General features: G+C 41.1%; 1 long non-coding RNA gene across 1 annotated transcript in view; it reads right to left on the bottom strand.

The window, feature by feature from the left end:
* The window catches only part of LOC134483644 (uncharacterized), a 54075-nt gene extending 43618 nt beyond the window's left edge, over positions 1–10457 (bottom strand). Inside the window, exon 1 of the long non-coding RNA XR_010060479.1 lies at positions 10320–10457. This is a non-coding gene — a long non-coding RNA (uncharacterized LOC134483644). The remainder of the gene's footprint in view (positions 1–10319) is intronic.
* Positions 10458–23430: the final 12973 nt, after the last annotated feature.

Here is a 23430-nt window from a genome sequence, read left to right on the forward strand (position 1 = left end):
CCACTGTCACCTGGGTTATCGTCACTTCTTTCAGTGGAGTGGGGAGAATAAATAGTTCTTGTGTGATGATCACTTAGATTTCGGTGTGAGCATCCCATGAGCAGGACTAGGTACTGCTGTTGTCGTCAGTGACTGCTTCTTGTCGGGAACATGTTTTCATTCTAGTTTGCTTTTCAACATTCGATCTCTTCCCTAACAGTGTAAATTCATATCTGTTTGGGGACAACTGGATTCCTTTCTTTCTTACTTGGAACCAACTGTTTCTTTGTAAAGGTGACTAATCACTGCCTACTTACAAATACAAACTCTTAACTGCTCTGATGTTTGAAACTCCTTGAGTGCCTGCATAACACGATGGATGGAAGATTCCACACCTGACTTCACATAGCAGGTGGCGCATTGCAGTCAAAACAGGAACACTAAAAATATCAGAGAAAATTACCTGCAGGCTGTTTTCATAAGGTGTAGGTGAAATGTAAATGAATTTCGTGTTTAGATGTGGGTTCCATCCCTAAGATATTCAAAAACCTAAAATAAAAAAGTCAGAAATCCAAAACACTTCTAGTCCCATTCTGTAGGGACCGGGAAATCATAAAGGGGCCGTGGTGTGGGGAAAGAGGCCAGAAGGAGTGTAGAGATATTTAGACATGTTCATGGGATATAAAAAAAAAGTGAGGTAAATAACACGAATGGGAAGATTTAAACATTGAAGCGAGAAAGAAATAGGTTAGAGATGGTGTCTCAGAAAAACAAAGGACTCATGCCAACACCATATGGAAACATACTACTTTGTATTACAGAGGAGTTGGAATGGAATTGCCATACATGGGTAGATGACCCCAGGATCCATGAATGAACAAACAAAAATCCCAGTTCCCAGTGATGTACCTCACTATAAGTTATTGGTCGTGGATGCCTCCAGCCCCGCCCCCAACCGCAGAGGCAATTGACAATGTTCTTAGTTGCTCGCTGAATCCAGATCGAAAGACCCTATTGAAGATGACAGCACATCCCTTGGTTTCAAGGCATAGAGAAATCTAAACTGGAACTATCTTTCTCCTTGCTTACTAGCTCTCAGTGCTATACAGCCCCAGTCTTACTGAGTGACGGACTTTATTGCTATAATATCAGCCTGCCAGGCAAGACGTGCCCCTGTATAATAGTACTCTGACTATTGTGGGGATAAAGAAAGCATTTTCTAATTGAATTTGAAGCCTCCTCCGCAAGAGGAAATCCAAGCCTGCCACTGAAAGCCTGGTCAAAGTCCACAGCTGGGCAAGACAGAAGCCCTCAGGGAAACACGCCAGTGTTATTTGCTGATTGCATATGCTCTCAAATTGATTTCTAAATATTTATGTTTAGAACTTCATATACTCTGCTCTCAGTCTTCATCAAAAAAACTCTTTTTTGCAATAAACACCAGCGAAGGAAGATAGCCATGGCAGCTCAAGGTGTTGAGAAGGAATGACCATTGAGTACTCAGCCCCAAACAAGACATCCACCCGGGAAGCATGGCAGGAGGAGGGGAGAAAGGGCAGTAAGAGCTGGATGGGGAGGAGGGCTGTGAAACACTCTCTGGGTCAGGACAAGGAAGTGGATCATAGAATTCTACCCATTGCCAGGGAACTATTTGACTATTAAACTACCAAAAACAGACGCTGAAGGAAGGAGAGTCCTTGTCTTCAGTCGATGTAGCTGCTGGTGAATTTCCCATACTCCCACAGAGAGCTCCACACTGTGTTCATATTAAACAGTCCTGGTTAAACTCAGAAACAAAGCCAGAAACAAAGGAACATGAAAGTAGAATGTAATTTCCAGGGACAAGGAACAAAATGGATGAGGAGGATGAATGTGGCCAAAAATTTGTGTGTGTGTGTGTGTGTGTGTGTGTGTGTGTGTGTGTACGCACATGTGTATGTATGTACATATTTGTATATGTATATATATGAGATAATCAAGAAATATTGAATCTTAAAGACTTATCTCATATTACTAGCTAATGATTTTATATCTAATGTTGTGCATGGATCCCAGCTCAGCATGACTGCCAGTAGGTCATTAGTTGAAAGGGAATGAATTAATGAATTACTTGCAGTTGATACCACATGCACAAGGAAAACTTAAGAACTATTTTTCCCAGGAACCTCTCTTGTCTTCTCTCAAGTTCTTTACAATATACATACTACTGCTTCAGGAGCCTTAAAAAGTGGTGATTTTTGGTGGAAAAAATGTAATTCCAGGAAAAAAAAGAAGGGAAGGCGTAAGAGAAGCAGGGAGTGATGGGAATTCATGATAAGGTTGTACATTACACAGATGGGCGCTGCTTCACTAAGGAAGCATCATGTCCATCAGTCACACAGGACATCTCTGGGCTATTTGTACGGCAAGTCCCTACATCACATTGACAGGTCAGAGGACACAGAGAGTAATATATTGCCAGCTTCCTCTCACCCTGTCTCTCACTGCTCCTACTTTGTCCCTCTAGCAGTTAACATCTTCCTAATTCCTTCTTGTGCTACGTGAGCCAAGTATACCCTGGGGAAACCACATGAGGTATACTGTGCACTGTGCACACACACCACTTCATGCCTGCTCAGAAGCAGAACCAAGAACCAAAGCCTGGGTGGGTTCATCAGTGTGGATCTCTCTGTTGGAGTGTCAGTGTCTCCAAGCCAGTAGTAAGAGAGGAATTCTATCACCAGGTTCCAGGTGCAGCACGCTCTCTCCCTCTCTCTCTCTCTCTCTCTCTCTCTCTCTCTCTCTCTCTCTCCTCAGTAATGCAAGGTAGTTCATACTGTCACTAGATGAGAAGACTGTAGGCAGAGCCATTTGGAGTGTGTGAAGACGGAAGGACTAGAAAATTACAGCAAAAAAGTAAAGGCAACCCAATCCTGAGAGAGAGAGAGAAAGAGGGAGAGGGAGAGGGAGAGAGAGAGAGAGAGAGAGAGAGAGAGAGAGAGAGAGAGAGAGAGAAAGTATTTTGCAAGAAGTAAAAAGAAAAGACTATGTGTTGCAAAATTTATGTTGCTGGAATAAATAGCCACCTGCTCTTCTAACACAGGGAGCAAATAAAATCACAATATTTAATAATGTTAGCTCCCAAATCATTTGTCTTCAGCTGGTGTGAGTCTCGAGAAGCAACGGTGAATATTAAATTAATCTACCCCCTGGGATTAAGGATTGAGTTAGGCTGCCCAGGACTAAGACAAATATAAAAGAAAGCATAAAACATAGCTTTATGCCTGAAAGCAGTTATTTTGAGAGAAAAGATCAATATTGCTTTTGATGTGAAAACATATTCCTACACACACAACAAGCAAAGAGCATTAATTCAAGGAAAACCCGCACTTAGTGGAAGGCTGCAGTGTTTTGGAGAGTCACTGTATCTGCTCAGGGGACGATGCTAACTTCATTGCTGGGAGGATATATCTCAGCAGGTGTGCTTAACCGGCAAGCACACGGTCCTAGGTTCAGTCTGCAGCTTCGGCAAACAAAACAAAACAAAATAAAAATCCAAAAAAAAAAAAGCCAAAATAATCAGGAAAAACAACAACAGCAAACCAGTCAAACACCCTGCAAATATTAAGTTGAAAGTACAATGCAGTATTTTACAGATCTGGAGAGATGGTTCTGGGGTTAAGAGTTCGTGCTGCTCTTGCAAAGGATCTGAGTACAGTTCCTAGCGCCCATGTCAGTGGATTCATAACTACCAGACACTGCAGCTCCAGGAGTCTTCTGGTCTCTTAGAGTATCAGTATTCATGTACACATATCCCCCACACAGACACGTTCATACATAAACATGATAAAAGAAATACTTTACAAAATAAAAACGTTTAGCAGTATATGCTAATTACATGAAATAAAAATGTCATTACTTTAATTAATATGTATTCATGTTATATGAACATAGACAATTTTAACTCTGAAGCAATTATCAAACATGTCTGCGTATCAGTGTCTGGGTTATGAATGAAGCAGTTCTTCAGGGTACACATGGTCCTATGACTCTCATCATTATAAACGGCCCTGAAGCATATTAATGCGAGAAAATTAAAGCTAATACATGAGGGATATGCAAACATTTGGATATTGAATTACTTTTCCCTCTGGGTTCCTGTGAACGACAAACTCTGCAATGCATGTACTGCTTGCATTCAGCACTCTTTCAAATATGAAAGCATGCTATTACAACCTCCGTCATCTTCCCTGGCTTCTCCTTCAGGTTCCTCTCCTCTCTCAACCCTGCAGGGTGGTCTTCTTTGTTTATTTCATAGCATGACATTTCTAGAGACAATACCGCTTGTCAGTCTTGTATCTCTGCTATTCCCAAACTGGATGAGTATTCTGATGAGTAAATGAATTTAAGCATGCATGAATTAATGATTGGCTGGGTACACCATATGATGTAATGAGAATAAGATTTGAAATGGTAGCATGAGACTCCAAAACATTTGATGTTTGAGCCTTGTACTATTATATGATACAAATATATTCCATAATAACTAGGGTAGGAGAACAATTGTTATAACCAAACTCTATAACATGAAGAGCTTTAATGGAGGTAATTTTTTTCCAGCATCCCTGTAATAAAGACAGGGGAATTCCAATCTAATGTGGAAGTCACAGAGTTGGGAACTCAGTTCTGGTATTCTCTTCATTGTAATCTTTCTTACAGACATAGCCATGTCTTTCTGGTAAGGATGCCATTGTCAAATCTGCTCTATTCACTGTCTAGGTAACAGGAAGGGAAAAAATAGAGAGGAATCCATCCTTCCTTCTAACTGTATAACATTCTTTCAGTGAGAATTACCCAACACTGGCTCACAAGAGCCATTTTTACATTTCCAAATTTTTTTTTTAAATGCCAGAGTTGTTTGTCAATCAGAGCCTTCGTTGAAATCTAAATTGCAGGTGCTAAAGTGATTGCTAGGTGGTTAAGCATACTCGTCCCTAGCGCAGAGGGTCTGCATCCAGCTCCCAGCACCGGAGTTGGATTGCTCCCAACCGCCTGTATCTCTAACTCCGGGGGATCTGGCATCATCTTACCCTCTGAGAGTTCCTGCACACATGTAGCATACTTATTTATACAGACAGACAGATAGACAGACAGAGACACACAGAAGAGAGAGAAACAGAGACAGAGGCAGAGACACAGACAGATAGGAGAGAGACAGACAGAGACAGAGAAACAGAGGCACGCTCACATACATAAATAAAAAGAACCCTAGAACAACACAAACTCACAATTAAGCAAATATATTAAAATAAATCAACAGAAACTCAGAATTTCCCTTCATCATTACATGACTCCCTTTCATTGTTATCTGTATGCGCTTCCTCATTTCTACAAAGACGTGAAAGCATGAGATAATGTTCCACTCAGTGCACACTGCTTCTCTATAGAGAAGAACTTCATGTAGGTAGCTTGAACTCAGCCATGTTGCCTCTGCTTATATTGTAAAAACCTATAAACACCATTGGAGTGAAGGGTGGAACTTATTTGTTTGGTTGATTGTCTAGCCTGTGTTGAAAGCCCTTAAACTGAAAATGATTTTTTAAAGAATTTTATTCATTAGTTTTTAATCATGTATATATGTGCACACCTAATTCCTAGATATCATCATTTCAGAAGAGAAGGGCAAAATGATTGTGAGAGACAGCGGACAAAGACTCCTGCTCTAAGATGGTGTCTTCTAAGAATGCCTGGAACATCACTAGACACACAGAATGTCTCAACCACATGGCTTCCCAAGCAAAGCTTGCATCACATCATGGCCACACAGGTTGACATGACAATGGTGATGGAGCACTGTCACAAGGTCTCACCACTAGATGAGCTGTAGGCAGCCAATGTATGTCTGAGTGTGGATCTGCTCCCATGAATCCGGGTGCTCACAGAGGCCAAAAGAGGTCATCAGACTTCATGAGGTGGGAGTTACATAGCAAGCCACTTAACATGGATGCTGGGAACCAAACTCAGGTTCTCTGCAGGAACAGTAGATGCATCTTAACCACTAAGCAACCTCTCCAGCCCCAAGACTCATTCATTCATTCATTCCTCACTCATTCGTGTGTTTTTCATTTTAGAGCATTATTGAGAGAGGCAAGGGAGAGAAGGAGCCAGGGCAATGTGGAGCCACATATATAATTGCAAAGCCTGGAACATTGCCAACACATCTTCAGAAATGTTTACTAACCTTAATTTTTTAAAAAGTGTCAATAGTGCAAATTAAACTTGAATGCTTCCTTATTCTATATTTGAGGATTCCCTGCCTCAGCTTCTACCAACTGATTCACTTCATGACACGTAGCCTCCTCCTGCTTCAAGCTCTGCCAACAAGGTTCTCATTTGTGCTGACCCTCTGTCACACTTTGACTCTCTCTGCAGAATAAGCTTGGACTCACTGAGCATGGTCTCATTTCCTCAAAGCCAACTTTATCAAAATCTAGTCACAAAGCAGCGTGTTTACCCCATCATAATCTATATCTTTCCTACAGCAGTTGGATTAAAAAAGGCCTTGAATCACCAGGGGTCATTTTAGAATTCTTCCTTCTTCAAGGAGGAGATCTCATACCCTATGTATACAGCTTATTTTTTTTTATTTTGAGAATGTAATGTGACCATGGATCTGAAGCACTTTAATTTGACTAAACTTACAGATTCTATAAGGTTAAAGTTACAGTACAGTTCTTTTATCATATTCAAATATATAAGAGAGAAGGGTATGTTTGGCCAATTCTATGGTTGGAACCCAAAGAAGATTTATTCTTGATGCTCCTTTGTATGGACAACTTCTTCTAAATCACTATGAATGCTTAGAGAGTTCAGTCACGGGGAAGGTAGGCAATAGAGGACCCACTTCCTGTCTATATACAAGGGAGTAGTCCAGTGAAGCTTGCTGTAGATTTTCCTTGTTATCTCTTTCCCTTTCTCTCTCCTCTCCTCTCCTTCCTTCCCCTCTTTCTTATATGACTAGCACACTTAGAAATACATATCAAAATCAAAGCCATCAGGAACTTAGCAAAGGAAGCCAGCACACACCTTTGAATGAAATTCTGACTTTTATTTAAAATAATTGGTCGCTCATAGTATCCTCTTGCAGATTATTCAGTAGCTTTGTAAGAAGATGAGGATGTGGCTGTCACAAATTCTTACTCCTTGTGGAGCCTAGCCTTTCAGTAAGCTCTTTTTTTGTGATCCCAAATGGTGGATCTTTGATGTGTCTTTCAACAATGATACAACTTTTGATTTGGGTCCCCCTTTTTAAAGAAAGGAATATTTTGGTAGCAGTGGTTATCAATGGCTTAGATGATGTACAGAAATGAAACAATAACCAACAATCTGGGTTTTTCACAAGGTCTTCAGAAAGTATAGATGACATACAAAGACCTTCACCTGCCATTTCAAATATCCAAGATGTTACCCACCATCCCACTTTTTAAAGAAGGATAAATAGATCTGAACAATTCTGGGAGGAAATTCTACCAAGACAGAAAATACAGATACCTTATGATCATAAGAGCTATTTATCCCAATTTCTTTGTCTCTTGGGCAATCGCATGAGACCATAAAGACAATTTACACTCCCAGAATTCCCTGCTACCTGGAAACCAGACAATATCTGTTTTGCCCACCTCCTGTTCCTCACAGCAAACAAGGAAAAGAAAATCAAAGATTCCCCCAGAATAGCAGGAAAAATTGAGCTAATATAAACAGCAACAGAAAAACAAAAGAAGCTTGGGACTCAGAGAGCTTTCTATCTCCCAGTAGCATTAGCCTGAAAAACACTTTTGCCAATGGTGCATGATCTCAGTGAGAAAATGGGGTCATCTAACTGATCTATTGTTGTCAATACAGGAAATGAAAGAAGAAATTAGAGAGAAGGGAGATAGAGAGAGAGAGAGACAGAGAGAAAATATAGAAGAGGGGTGCTTGTCAACAAAGACTATGCTCTCTGCTTATATAATCAGTATCTCCGTGTTCTTAGCCTTTTGACAAATTATATATTTTTTCTCTTATGCTAGAGAGATGAGTTTAATAAATTTTGTTTTGAGAAGATCACAAGAGAAATAGCATGAACTCACAAATTCCCAAGAAAAGTCAAACAACTGACTTTGAACTTAGACATGATTTCTTAGAAACTTGGCCACCCAGGTCACATACTCAAGGATAATGGCTGATGTCAAGAGGGCAGATCTAGCTGCAATATATTCTCTGAGAACAGGACAGCTGCACGCCTGGCCACATCAGTAAGTTGGAATTCCTAAAAAAATCTGTAGCCTGTAGACCACCATGCAAAGGGAGAGATTTCTTTGATTACTAGAGACAATTGGGTAGAATTTACTAATATATTTTCATTCGGGTTAGTATCATTCATGAAGTTAGGCTGAATAACTAGAAAAATGGTGTCCATGAAACCAATACTCATTGAATCCTCTGGGTACCAATGAGAATATCCTATTACCTTAAGCACTTCAATGAGCAAATGATTTGTTCCCCGTCAATGAATATTGTTCCAACAACCAACATTTGACTCTGCTATTTTGCTCTTCCCAGGTCAACTAAGGACTACATTTTTTCAAAAATTCCCCATAACTTCGGGCTTTTCCACCCATGCCCCAGTTCCTGAATAACAACTTGGAGGCTTATTATTTATTAATAATGCTTATGGCCTCTTGCTGGTCTTGTTCCCGACTAGCTCATAACTTATTTAACCAATTTAAACTACTCTATGTCTGCCACACGGCTGATTACCTCTCCTCAGTTTCATGCATCTGACTTCCTCAGAGTCTAGATGGTGAACCTTTCTGAACCCATCACCCAGAGTTACAGTCTGTCTACAGGAAGTCCCACCTTCTACTTCCTGCCCTGTGCTAATAGGTTATCCGCTTTTTATTGACAGGTAATGCTTCCACACAGTACACAATTCCCTTTATTCCAAAGGTTGCAGATCTGATTTGTTTTATGTCACTTGAGATTCATTCCCATACAATTTTATTTTAATATTTTATTTTCACTTTAGCTTACAAAGTAATGGGTTTTTGTGTGGGATTTCTGTGTAGATTCCATTTGGGTCAATTCCTTTTCCCCTGTTTCCCTTCACTCCATGAGATTTTGAGAAAGGCAGGGAGTCTATGCTTCACCTTGTCATATCTTCTCTTCAGATCTGAAGAGCCAAGGCCTATGATGGTAGATGCAAGATAGCACACTCCACAGGGACCGCCTTGGTCATGCACCGTAATGATCTATCAGGGACTTCCTCCAGCCTTATCTTTGTGTCGCCAGAGGCTTCCTGACACTTGGGACCAGAAATCCAATGATAATACCAGGGGGGGAAATCTTTAACTTCTGATTAAAGCAGGCAGCCTTCCCAACAAAATTTACACATCCAATTCTCTATCTCATTTTCTTTCTTTTTTTTTTTTTTTAACAAATATCTAAGGTGGTGTTTCTGTTACTGAATGATATACCCTGACCCAGAAACGCAGATGATGACTAAAGGCACATTGATATTTCAACCCCTAATACATCTTCAATAGGAAAACCTCTAACCTGCAAATAACTGGGTTATCTGGCTGAAGCAGACTAGTCAATTTTATCAGACTTTAATATTCTCCCCTCTCCACCCTTCCCCATCGTCCCTTCTCTCTCCCCCCCCCTCCTCCCCCTCTGTGTGTGTATGCGAGTATATATAAGCCAAACAAAAATCCATATGTTTTTCCTTAGGAGCTATCTATCTTGGTTTTAGGACTCACCAAAAAAAAACTTTAAAGTGTTCAAAATAAAATTACAAGTAAGACGGTGGCAGGTTACTCTATGGCAAATTTCTTCAACTTCTGCACATGGTCGCTAAACCTTTGTCTACACAGCAGGAGGGCCAGTGCTGACGTCCAGTATCATATGATAAACATTGTAGCAAGGAATCAATATTAATTACCTCTTACTGGTCATTCATCGTAAACTATAAACATGATTGATTTCACGTTATCAACTTTCCAAAGCAAAGCAGTTCAGTCAGTGTAGAACGGGACCTGCTGCCAAAGGTTTGCTTGTAAAAAAAAAAGGAGTCCTGGTTTCTAGTGTAGCACGAATTGTGTGAGGAGAGGGGAGACACAATCTGTCTTTCAAGACAGTAAGGAAATGACATGGTCAGGTTACTGAGGCTGGTTAATAAGCCTATATGTATCTTAGCATTTATTACGAAGATAGTTTGGTTTGGATTCAATTCCCCACCTCCTTTCCATCCAACAAGTAATCTAATCAGGATGTTTGCAAAGACACAGTGAAATCATAATACAAAAGGAAGCATTACCTACCACACTACCAGCCATCCTGTAAGAGGAAGAAGAGCATGGTGTAAGGACAGGTAATGGTCCCACACTGAGAAGCAGAGTCGGATACTGGGGTGACCCTGCTTTCCACTTTAAAAATACACAGCGAAAGGAGTTTCTCCCACCAGAACCACTGCATCAGAGTCTGCCTTTTAACAAGATCCCAGATGATTCATTGGCAAATTAAATTTTGAGAAGCTTGGACCCCGTGATTCATTGGCAATTACCAGTCGCACTCTCAGAAGAACAAAAGAAAGAGATTAAGACTCTTGGATTTATCCTAGAGAGAAGCACTTGTAGTCACAAAAGACAACATTCTGGAAAGTAAATACAAATACTTGCCAAGAGGCTGACCTCCTCCACCCACCCCAGTTGCTTTAATAAGCTCAAAGCCTGTACTAGGGATCTTGCTTTATGAAACACTGTGGTCAAGATGGTATTTCTCACATCTTCTAGTTAAACAGCCTTGACCTGTATCCTGTGACAGGGGAAGGGTGTTATTATGCTAGGAACCAGTTCAGATACATTTTAATTAAGTAATATGCAAAGTCCTAGAGCGTGACTGGCACAATGATTTAGAAAGGAATTAGCTGTGTCTTTTACTGTGACCATCCCTGGTTGTCATGTGACAGTGCAGCCTATAAACTCCAGGCAGGGTTCCAGTTGCACATTTATCCTGAAGCCAGGGGAATTGAATCCTCTCTCCCCAAAGCTGCAGAAACCCACCCTCTCCTTCTATTTTAATCCTTTGCTCACTCTAGAGGCTTTCTACTAAGTCGTTTGTCGTCGAACAGTTGTTCTCCAAGCAGCTGCCAAGGAGCCCGGCATTTGCAGCCTTGAGTTGTGTCCCATATTGGCCCCTTCCCAAATGTCATTTCCTACAAGGCTTTTCTTTCAACCAATGCATTAGGATCTTTGAATGAGAACACCAAATTAAATGGAAAATGCCATTCATGAGAAAAGATGTTCCTTCTCAATACCCGAGACTCTCTTCCCATCTGTCATTGCTCTCTTCTCTGTCTGTCTCTTGGTATTCCAAAACTCCCAAGGAGTCTAACATAAGTGTAGCCAGCAGAGGATTTTTACACATCAATGTAAATTAAGCATTGGCAACTCATAAAACATCCTGCTCAGACTGGTTGATGCCTTCCAGTAGAAGGGGATACAGTGTCTGGAAGATACATAAGCAAATTACTATCCTTCCTCCAGCTCCCTGCTCAAATTACCATGAAATGGTTCCCCCCAAATGTCAAGGATGCATAGTCTTTCATTGCTTTGAAGACCTTAGTAATTTATTTATTTTTAAGATTTCTTTTATTTTTTAATTATGAGTATGCATCTGGGGGCTTCAGAGTAAGGGGTTGAACACCAGTATAGGCACCTGCAGAGCCCCAAAGAGGGTATCAGGTTCTCTGGAGCTGAAAGTACAGGCAGTTGTGAGCCTTCTGACAGGAGTGTTGGGACCTAAATTTGGGTCTTTTGTAAGAGCAATAAGTGCATATAACCACCAAGCAATCTCTCCAGTTCTGTAACTTCTAAAGGTTATAAAAACTTGTAAGCTGTGTAACTTATAAAGTTAATTTAAAATTGAAATACATAGAAAGTAATCTTTAAAAATCTAGAAAGGAAGAGAGATGAAAGGATACTTAGACAGATGAAAAGATGGCAGGTTAGATGAATGATCTGTATAGATGGGTGTGCTGTGATAAATGAAAGGAAGAATACAAGACGTGGAAAACAGGAAAGTGTTATCTCAAAGGACTTAAAACATTGTTTCAGCACCTAAAGAAATGTTCAACATCTTTAGTCATAAGGGAAATGCAAATCAAACAACCCTGAGATTTCACCTCACACCAGTGAGAATGGCTAAGATCAAAAACTCAGGTGACAGCAAATGCTGGCGAGGATGCGGAGAAAGAGGAACACTCCTCCATTGTTGGTGGGGTTGCAGACTGGTACAACCATTCTGGAAATCAGTCTGGAGGTTCCTCAGAAAATTGGACATTGAACTGCCTGAGGATCCAGCTATACCTCTCTTGGGCATATACCCAAAAGATGCCCCAACATATAAAAAAGACACGTGCTCCACTATGTTCATCACAGCCTTATTTATAATAGCCAGAAGCTGGAAAGAACCCAGATGCCCTTCAACAGAGGAATGGATACAGAAAATGTGGTACATCTACACAATGGAATATTACTCAGCTACCAAAAACAATGACTTTATGAAATTCGTAGGCAAATGGTTGGAACTGGAAAATATCATCCTGAGTGAGCTAACCCAATCACAGAAAGGCATACATGGTATGCACTCATTGATAAGTGGCTATTAGCCCAAATGCTTGAATTACCCTAGATCCCTAGAACAAATGAAACTCAAGACGGATGATCAAAATGTGAATGCTTCACTCCTTCTTTAAAAGGGGAACAAGAATACCCTTGGCAGGGAAGAGAGAGGCAAAGATTAAAACAGAGACTGAAGGAACACCCATTCAGAGCCTGCCCCACATGTGGCCCATATATAAACAGCCACCCAATTAGACAAGATGGATGAAGCAAAGAAGTGCAGGCCGACAGGAGCCGGATGTAGATCGCTCCTGAGAGACACAGCCAGAATACAGCAAATACAGAGGCGAATGCCAGCAGCAAACCACTGAACTGAGAATAGGACCCCCGTTGAAGGAATCAGAGAAAGAACTGGAAGAGCTTGAAGGGGCTCGAGACCCCATATGTACAACAATGCCAAGCAACCAGAGCTTCCAGGGACTAAGCCACTACCCAAAGACTATACATGGACTGACCCTGGACTCTGACCTCATAGGTAGCAATGAATATCCTAGTAAGAGCACCAGTGGAAGGGGAAGCCCTGGGTCCTGCTAAGACTGAACCCCCAGTGAACTAGACTGTTGGGGGGGAGGGCGGCAATGGGGGGAGGGCGGGGAGGGGAACACCCATAAGGAAGGGGAGGAGGGAGGGGGATGTTTGCCCGGAAACCGTGAAAGGGAATAACACTCGAAATGTATATAAGAAATACTCAAGTTAAAAAAAAAACAACAAAAAAAAAACATTGTTTCAGGAATAAATACTTAGGATCCATGGAAAGTAATTCAATACACAATGAGAAAATACGTCAGGCAGTGACGCACAAGGACCTACATAGATGCGAATTGAGAGGACATAATTAAAGGCTGAGGAAGACTCTTCAGACTAAAGGAGAAAACAGGCAAGTTACACAAAAGAAACCAAGGTGATGACAGAGAAAAAATAACTCCAGTATTTTAGTCATTCATTAATTCACTCAACAATCAATCATTAATCCCCTTCTCCTAGGGGAAAGACCAAGACAGATCCAGGTCACTCCTTCCCTACCCTCTCAGTGCCTGTGGTATTTCTGCTGGGGAGAATAAACTCCAGAGCTGATGAATAAAAAGAGCATGAAATTCCACTGACTCTCCTCTTGGTCTATTTTAAGTAGGAAAGTAGTCGGAGATCACTGACAAGCTGCTTGAAAATTAGAGCTAAAGACTTACAAATTGCTCGCTGTGTCCTTGGATTCCCCCTCCCCCAACTTTACAGGCTAAATTAATGTAGAGCTTAGAACGAAATTAAAATTTTAGTTTTCACCATGGACACAATTTTTAAAATTGTCTTATAAATCATACAGTATACTGTGGATGAATAAATACTGTAAACAAATATTTTCATTTGTTTAAGTGGACAAATAGAAATATTATTTTTAAAGTGTGTGGAGGGGAGAGGAGGGAAGAGGATGAGGAACTGCGCAGGAATGAGGATGCGAGGATGAGGAACTATCACAACACTTTTCTTTTTTGATATGTTTCTTTGATTTAAATAGATTTTTTCCCCTCACATAATATAACCTGATTACAGTTTCCATTTCCACTGTCATTCGCAGTTCCTCCCGACCTCCCTTCCCATCCACATATACTCCCTTTCTCCCTCATTAGAAAATAAAGAGGCCTCTAAGAGATAAAAATAAAATATAATAAGATAAAATACAAAAGAACACACTGGAATTAGACCAAATCAGGAGGCGACGAGCCCAGGAGAGGCACAAGAGTGGTGTCACTGGAGGTGTGGCCTTGTTGGAGTAGGTGTGAACTTGGAGAAAGTGTGCTTTGAGGTTGCAGGAGTTCGAGCCACGCCCTGTTGGCTCACTCTGTCTTCCTGCTGCCCACCAATCCAGATGCAGAACTCTCCGTTCCGCTTGCTCATACACTAAACTGGAAGCCATGGTATGCACACAAATGACCCGGTACAGGCCTTTGTAGGACCCGTGCACGCTGCCTCGCTCTAAGTCAATTCATACGAACTTTGATAATGTTGGTTTAGAGGCCTTGTTCGTCCATGACCTCTGCCTCTCACATTCTTTCTGCCTCTACTTCAACAGGGTGGCCCTGAGCCCTGAGGGAAGGAATTATTCAAATACCACAGAAAGAGATGAGGGATGGGGAAAGACACCTTTGGGAAAAGCTGGCTTTGAATGTAAAGGAAGGAGACAATAGTCAAGAAGAGTAAGCAGTCAATAGCAGGTAGAGAAGGCAGAGATACAAGTTCTTCCCCTGAAGCTTCCAGAGAGAGAGAGAGGAGAGCTGATAAAGCCTTAATATCCGTACTTCATGATCCCAGACATGTAATATGGCAAATGCTTTTGGGTACACGTTAAATTTGTGATAATCTATCAGCAGTGGCAATGGGAGATTAGCACAAGTACTTAGGGAGATATTTTACATCACTCATTGATTAAATTGTTTATCAAAAATCAGGATGAACATGTACTGTGTGCACTCCAAGCTCACTGAATATGTCATGGTTACAAAAAGTGAATATATATATATATATACATATATATATATATGTATATATATATATATATATATATATAGAGAGAGAGAGAGAGAGAGAGAGAGAGAGAGAGAATGGGGAAAGACACCTTTGGGAAAAGTTGGCTTTGAATGTAAAGGAAGGAGACAATAGCCAAGAAGAGTAAGCAGTCAATAGCAGGTAGAGAAGACAGAGATACAAGTGCAATGGGAACATTTACTGTGTAAACAGCTGTAGACAGCTGTTGTCACTGTGGTTACTTCATTTGTAGTGCCCCAGTGTGGTGGTTTGAATAAAAACAGCTCCCACACACTCATAGGGAGTGGCATTACTAGAGGTGTGGCCTTGTTGGAGTAGGTATATACTTGGAGACGCAGAGAGAATATATGGAAATCTCCACATTGAAGAGTGAGGGTGAAACCATGAATCAACTGACTTCTCCAGTGGGTTCTCAACCTTCCGAACACCACAAACCTTTAATATAGTTCTTCATGTTGGGATGACCCCCACCATAAAATTACCTCACTGCTACTTTATAATTTTGCTACTGTTATGAATCCTAATGAAAATGTCTGCCATTTGAATACCCCCCAACAAGGATCACAACCCACAGGTTAAGAACCACTGTGATAGTCTGAGAAGCCCCCACCCCTTACTGATAGACATATTGGGCAATGATACAAGCAGTGTGGAGACCCTTTGGAAGCAGCAGCATTGTCTCACTATGCAGAGGACACCACCAGAGGACACCACCATGTTGGTACTCTTTTAGCTCCTAGACTTGTAAAGGCTTCATAAGTGAAATCTCAAAAATACGAAAGGCAGGAGACACCACCACCAGACACCAAGGTGGCTCTTCTACCATGACAGAGAATAAAGAGCATCCCCAGGTACAAGAAGTCTAGCATTTAGAGCAGGTATAGCATCTTCTTTGTGTTGATACTTTTACTGGGATTCAAGGAAATATTTTATTGACAAACAAGTGCAAGAAGACACAATGGAGTATTCCGAGGAAGCGGAGGAATCCTGGAAATTACACAGACACAGTCATAGGAATGAAAACATTCAAGAGAAAGGTTGAAGGATAAACAAAGGGGTAACCCATGGAAAGAGGAGAACAATAAGAGCCAAGGGAAAGAAGTAGAAAAGAGCAGAGATGTGACAAAAGAAAGACGTATAAGATCCAACCAGGAGATGAGGATGCAAATACAAAAGATTTCATTTTAAGATAAATAAAACAAGCAGTGGAAGAAATTTCCATAAAATCCTTACCCTACCAGCTTTCTAGAACAGTCATTAATGCCCATGGAGTAATATTATAAAGGTGGCTGAATTGGAACTCAGAGTCTTTTCCGATGCTAAGCACTGAACCATGCCCACGACTGTGAATTTCCAAACAGAAATAACTCACCAAACCATTTGTTCCCAACATAGCAGTCAAGAAAGTAAGAACATTGCCAAATGCACAGAGAGCCGAGACTTCAACCCTGGAAAGGACTGAAAAAATCAATATGAAATCGAATGTGTTAAACACCATAAGGGGAAGAAAATAAAACAAATGGCTTGAGAGAACTAATAAAAGACATTTTTCCCCCAGAAATCTCACTCTATGATGTGCGAGTGAATGCTCTGGCTTTTAGACAATTAACTGCCTACTCTATGTCGCCAGTTGACAGATCAAATCAAGCCTGCATTGTGTCGGGAAAAACAAGAGTCAGTGTATGTTCCCTGAGATGTGCACTCTATTCTTAACTAACATACTTAATTTGGTTGATAATTATTATTTCAATGATGATAGTTTATACAAAAAGGGGGGGCAATGGGCTACAGTGCATACTGTGTTCCCCAAATCAACTACTCCTAGGGATTGTAAAGTAGGTTGGATCCATACTAAGCAGTATAAATGTTCAAATGAGACTATTTCATGAAAAATGACATTTATTGAACATTATTTAGCAATCTACACACACACCAGTTCCTAAAGCTCGGTGCACTTTTTGTCAGATATTATAAAACTTGTGGTAGATATTCATCATAGGAGGTGACATTACACTTTGTCTTTATCAAATTAAATAGATTAAAATCATCTATTACCTTCCGTATTTCCATGGGAGACATGCTAGATGCAGAATGGCTATGCTAAGGTGAGTTACTCATTGGAACCTCTAGGAAACAGTACTCTTACCTTATTTTTTTTTCTTGTTCTATTCAAAACTTTCAACTCTTTCAATCCTTCCTCTAATTTCCCCCAAGGGGGTCCTGTTCTCAGTTCGGTGGTTTGCTGCTAGCATTGACCTCTGTATTGGACATGCTCTGGATGTGTCTCTCAGGAGAGATCTATATCCAGTCCCTTTCAGCATGCATTTTTTTAGCTTCATCAATCTTATCTAGTTTTGGTGGCTGTATATATATATATGGGTCACATGTGGGGCAGGCCCTGAATGGCCGTTCATTCAGTCGCTGCTCTAAACTTTGCTTCCATATCTCCTCCTAGGATATTTTCCCCCTTTTAAGAAGGAGTGGGAGCATCCGCATTTTGTTGAAAGAGCTTGCAACCCCCTAAGAACAACAATGCCAACCAACCAGAGCTTCTAGGAACTAAACCACTACCGAAAGACTATACATGGACTGACCCAGGGCTCCAACTGCATAGGTAGCAGAGAATAGCCTTGTTGGGGCACCAGTGGAAGGGGAAGCCCTTGGTCCTGCCAAGGTTAGACCCCCAGAGCAGGGGAATATGGTGGGGGGGCAGAAAGGGGGAGGGATGGGGGCAATACCTTATAGGGGAGGGGGAGGAATGGGGGCTTACGGACAGGAAACCAGGAAAGGGAATAACATTTGAAATGAAAGTAAAGAAATATTATCTAAAAAAAGTCATCAAAAAAAACCTTGCAATATAGTTCAACATAGTGACCATGAAAAAAGAATGTAATTTTTAAACACTATGCATAATGCATTTAGAAATATTTAGCAATAGACCCTTACTAGACAGTTAAGTAGGATGGAGATATTTAACTTCCTGTTGAGCAGACAGGTGGCAAAGTACATCTGTCTCTTTGGAGTTGGGCTGCAGCTAACACAGAATGTCACAGGGATGGACACCCATGTGGAGCTTAAAACTGCCACACCTCCAATGAGCCACATGACAATGAAGCTCTTTCTCCTCTCCTCCATCCTTCTCTTCTATTTCTTCCTCCCACCACCCATGAATGTTGTCTCTCAGGAAGAAGAAGAAAAAATTAGATTCACCAGTGTAGCCCTTTGTAATCTGACATCCAGTTCTCATTCACTGTGTACCAGCTTTAACTCTAACTGCTGCCGAGGGAGCACGAGATGTCTGTCTGCATGAAAAATGGACCACGTCTCCTTCATAATGCATTCTCATGCTCACCCACCGAGGAGTTATTTCTTCATTACTAATTCGGACTCTCTGGTTGCCAATCATGCAGTAGGCATGGGAAGGAATAAGGCAGCGCGTTCCCCTGCCCTGACTGTCTTCCTATGAGGGCTTTCTGCCATCCTTCCTTTCACATTCTGCTGGGGAAGACAGTGCTTAGAAATTGGAAAGATATATTATACCTCATCTGGTTTCTAGAAATAACATCCCCTATGAGCTCCCAGAAGGTTTTGAGGCAACTCTGAACCGTGAATAAAGCTTAGGTATGATGCTACAGAAAAAAAAAAGATAGGCTTTGGTTAGGTCTTACCTTACAACCCCTTGCTAAGCAGATGCTTCTTCATAATGTGCTAACTTTAATTCACATTCTCTGATATTAAGAGGATTAGACCTTCATTATGAGTTCATGACTTAGGCTGTAAGAAATCTCTCCAGTTTACTGTGTGCAATTCACCTTTGTGTCACTATGACAAGCAATTGAGATACTCAACGTATAGAGTAAAAGTGTTTATTTTGGGTCAATGTTTTGGCAGTCCTCTTTTTTTAAAACCTCATTGCTGTGGGCTGAGGGTCAGCACATGTAGCTGAGTCAAGACTTTTCAAGCAAGTAGTTCTCTTGGCTGGGAAGTAAAAGAGAGGACGACAAGAACCTACATTCCTCCTTCAGGAGCGCACATTCAATGAGCCAGGCCCTCACAAACACCAGGCCCCACTTCTTATAGTTCTCACCTCTTTGTAACAACACCACACTGGGTGGGGGGAAATCTGTTGTCTCACAGGCCTTTGGGGTCAGCCAAGAGCCATGTTTTATCACAGAACAACTCACCGAAACCAGGATTCAAAACCAGATCCCTGATTGCCAAGCATGAATACTTTCTACCCTGCCAGCATGAATACTTTCTACCCTGCTTGAATACTTCAATAAAACTCGTTTGTCTTATTTTCTTTGTCTACTGCCAGCCAAACAGTTAAGAACCCCAAAGTTCTATTCTAAGGAGTGGATTCCATTAGATCCTCCATATTTTCAACCAAGATGTCAAGCTTCCCTGTTTCTGAGCCTTAGCATACCTAAAATGTCTAAAAAGGAAAACTCATGGGTATTTTAGAAAAATTAAAAGACAATTGACAGTTTACTGACAACAAACCCCTGTGAGCTTCTAGGAAGGTAAAGATATAAGTAGGATGTCACCACCCAGTACTGCTTAACTCATTTCACAGTACTCCCAAAACACACATTATAGTCACGTTATCCTCCTTGCCCATCGTTTACTGCTTTCTGGTCAAGGTTCCCTTCTTTCTTTCCTTTCTTCTTTACTCTGTGTCTTGCAAAGCTAAAATCTCCAGACTTTTTAGTTCATCTGCTTTCAAGTAGCTGTAGGTAGGGCTTAGAGATCCAGATGGCTGTGGAGATGGCTCAGCGAATAACGGACTTGGCTACAAGCCTAAGGCTCTGAGTTCAGATCTTTGGAATTCCCATAATTTCTGGGGACCGTGGCATATCTCTAACCCCTGGGCTGGGTACAGAAATGAGGATCCCCAGGGGCTTTCTGGATAGCAAGACTAACCAAAGTACTAAGCTCTAGAAAGACTAAATCTAGGGAAAGACTAAACTCTGCCTCAAATGCAATCATCACTGTCATTGTCATCATTGTAATCATGTGACCATGATTGAGAAAAACACTCAACATTGACCTCTGGCTTCTACAAAAACATAAATATACATGCATACAACACACACACACACACACACACACACACACACACACACACACACCACACACACACACACACACACACACACACACACACACACACACACACACAACACACACTCTCACACACAAAGGAGGAAGAGAAAGAGAAGTCAGAGGAAGAACCAGCAAGAGCTAGGTATGTGACCTGTAGGATAAAGCCAAGGTACCTCTGTCCTTTCTGCTCCTTCCTTGCCAGATGATGGCTTTGTCACTGGTTGATCCTTTTATCTGAAACCCTTGTCACTTTTCCTTCCCTCTGCTACAGTGTCTGTCTCCTTCCAGCAACAGCTTCCTCCCACAGCCTTTCATGCATGACAGAGGGAACAGTTTCCAGCCATCAGCAGTCCCTTGGTGATTCAATGGCACACCATTAAATGCTCATCAACTGACTCTGATTGTGACAACTGTCCCCTGTAGGAGCCCCTAACAGTTAGAGTGATGAGCAATAGAGGGATTCCCTAAACTTTCCTTCCTAGGGGAAATGCAGCAGAAGGTCTTAAGAATATTTCATCAGTGCAGAGAACTGGCCTTGGAACTCTGTGGTTTGTAGTCACAACACTAGGGCTACTTGAGTCAACAGAGGGGTGACAGATGAAGGGTGGACTGAGGTCAAGGTTGGCACTTGGCTATAAAGCAAGACTAGTGCTCACTGAGACTATGGGTAACTCTTCATGAATGCCCTCGGGGGCTGTCCATGAAAGGAAAGCCACTTTTAGAGTATTGAACTATTAATTCAAAATATTGGCCACTGTAAATTAACAAGCAGCCTTCAGTCTAATATTTACCTGTGTCTGTCCTATAGAGTTAATCATGCATCCCGTAGGTCTCTAATGCTGAAGTAAAGCCTTGGAAAAGTAGAAGTGGAATCCTGACACTTGACATGGGGAATTAAGTGAAGCATACTTGAGGCAGAGATCTCAGTATCTCCAAATCCCCCTGTCAACATCAGAAGCATATGAATGAAGGACAGTACTATTAAATGTAGGCTGAATTTATTTATGGGCATGCACTCTCTTGGGATTTAGCATTTAATAAATCGACTTTAGCACCCTGAAAAGGTATTAACAGTCTCTGTGACTGATTAATTTAATTTGTTCATCAAGTGGCATCCACAGTAAAAAAAAAATTTTTTTTTAATGAGAAATTCTCACGGCAGACTGCGAACGAATGAGGCCAATGGCTTAGGGCGTGAATCTAATACATAAAAACTGTCCAGCTGGCCCTAATTATATTCTTGGAAGGAGCAGGACATGACTTTCAGAAAACAATAAATATTTTATTATGAGTTATACCACATTTCTTAAGAAGTTTCTTGAAAATATAATCAATAAACAAATGACTCTATGTGAATAGAAGATGCCCCTTTTTCCATCTATGTTGGTCCTTGCTCCATAGGTCTGTGTATTCCATAGCTGGGGTAGGAAGAATAGAACTATACATGAGCTCAATAGCTTGATGATCTTCTTCCTGTATATAATCAAGCTCTACTAAAGCTGAGGACCAAGTATCCAGCACCAAATGTCAGTACTGAAGCAGATATGGTACCTGAAGATCCACTCCCTGATGTCCTGATGTGCCAGCTGCCTTCTAAGTCACATGGATTGCATGAAGTTTACCTTACCATGAAAGATATAAGTTTATTTTATTGTCTAATCGATTGAGAGGAAGTAGAAACTGAGTGCCCTCTCATATATGTGTGCAGCTGTATGTGTGTGTGTGTGTGTGTGTGTGTGTGTGTGTGTGTGTGTGTGTGTGTGTAGGCCAGAGAGTCACCTTGGGTGTTGTACATCAGGAGCTGCCCAGTTTTTGAGGTAGGACATTCTACTCATTGACTTGGCTAGACTGGTTGACCAATCCCAGAAATTCAACCATGTCCACCTCTGAGTGCTAGGATTAAAGGTGCCTCTTTATTGTATTGGCTTTTTATGTGGGTTCCGGAGACTAAACTTGGACCCTTGTGCTTGCATGGGTATCTACCCAACCCAAGATACAGCTTTTGTTCCTCAGAGGAATACACATATAGTAGGAAACAAAGTCACCTTCTCAGTCCTCAAAGCTTCTGCTAAGTCTATAATGTCTTCATCAATATCCCAACCAAAACTGTGTTATCTTACAGTTTGAATGAGAAATGTCCTCCTCAGACTCATGCTCTCATCACGTGGCCCCCCAGATGGTGACACTGTTTAAGGAGGCTATGGAACAGTTTGAGACACGGTGACCAGCTGGCATAATTTGATTACTAGGGACAGTCCTGAGGGTGGTAGCCTGCCCTTGATTCCAATTTCATTTCTCTGCTCCCTACTCTGTCAGGACATGCAGAGTCATTGTAGCATCCTGCTGCCACCTTCCTGCTACCACCTTCCATTCCCTGCCACAATGGCCTGAATTCAAACATTGCCACTGGACAGCCATAGCATCCAGGTACTGAGGCAGGCAAGGAAGGGTGGCTTTGGTGATCATGAGTGCAAAAGCTGTGATTGCAGGAGCAAAAGTAACTTCCTTTTGGTAAATTTTCTCTTTCTTTAACTCTTTGTGATTCTGTGGCCTAAAACCTCTACCTTCTGGTAATTTGACTCCTGCTGATAGCAGGGGATTAAAAAAAAAAAACAAGTCTTATTTCCTCTCTGACTCAAGGGCCCTTCACTGGCCAGGCAAGAGGCTTGGAGTCCATTAACTCTTCATGAGCCACAGAGAAAAGAAAAAGAAGAAAGGGAGAATTCAAGCACACACATAGACACACACATACATACATACACACTTAGGCTGGGCCTGACCAACTGTTTCAACAATTCCATAAGTGTTCATGCATACTTACATATATACATATATACCTACATATGTATGTATGTATATACACATAGAGAGACATGTAAATATTTACATTTGGTAAATTGGACTGAGTTCCAAATATCGCACTTCATTTCTTCTCTCTGGCCTTCTTTTATATTTTCTTAGACAAAAGTTCTTTGTAAAATTACCTCATAGATGAAATGTTACATAAAGAGGGAGTTACAAAATGATGTGTATAGTTAATTGAAAGCAGTTTTTCATTCTTTAAGCCCATTATAAATTCATTTCATTTCATTCTATAAGCCTATTA

Source organism: Rattus norvegicus, chromosome 19 (genome assembly GCF_036323735.1).
Source record: "Rattus norvegicus strain BN/NHsdMcwi chromosome 19, GRCr8, whole genome shotgun sequence".
NCBI lineage: Eukaryota > Metazoa > Chordata > Mammalia > Rodentia > Muridae > Rattus > Rattus norvegicus.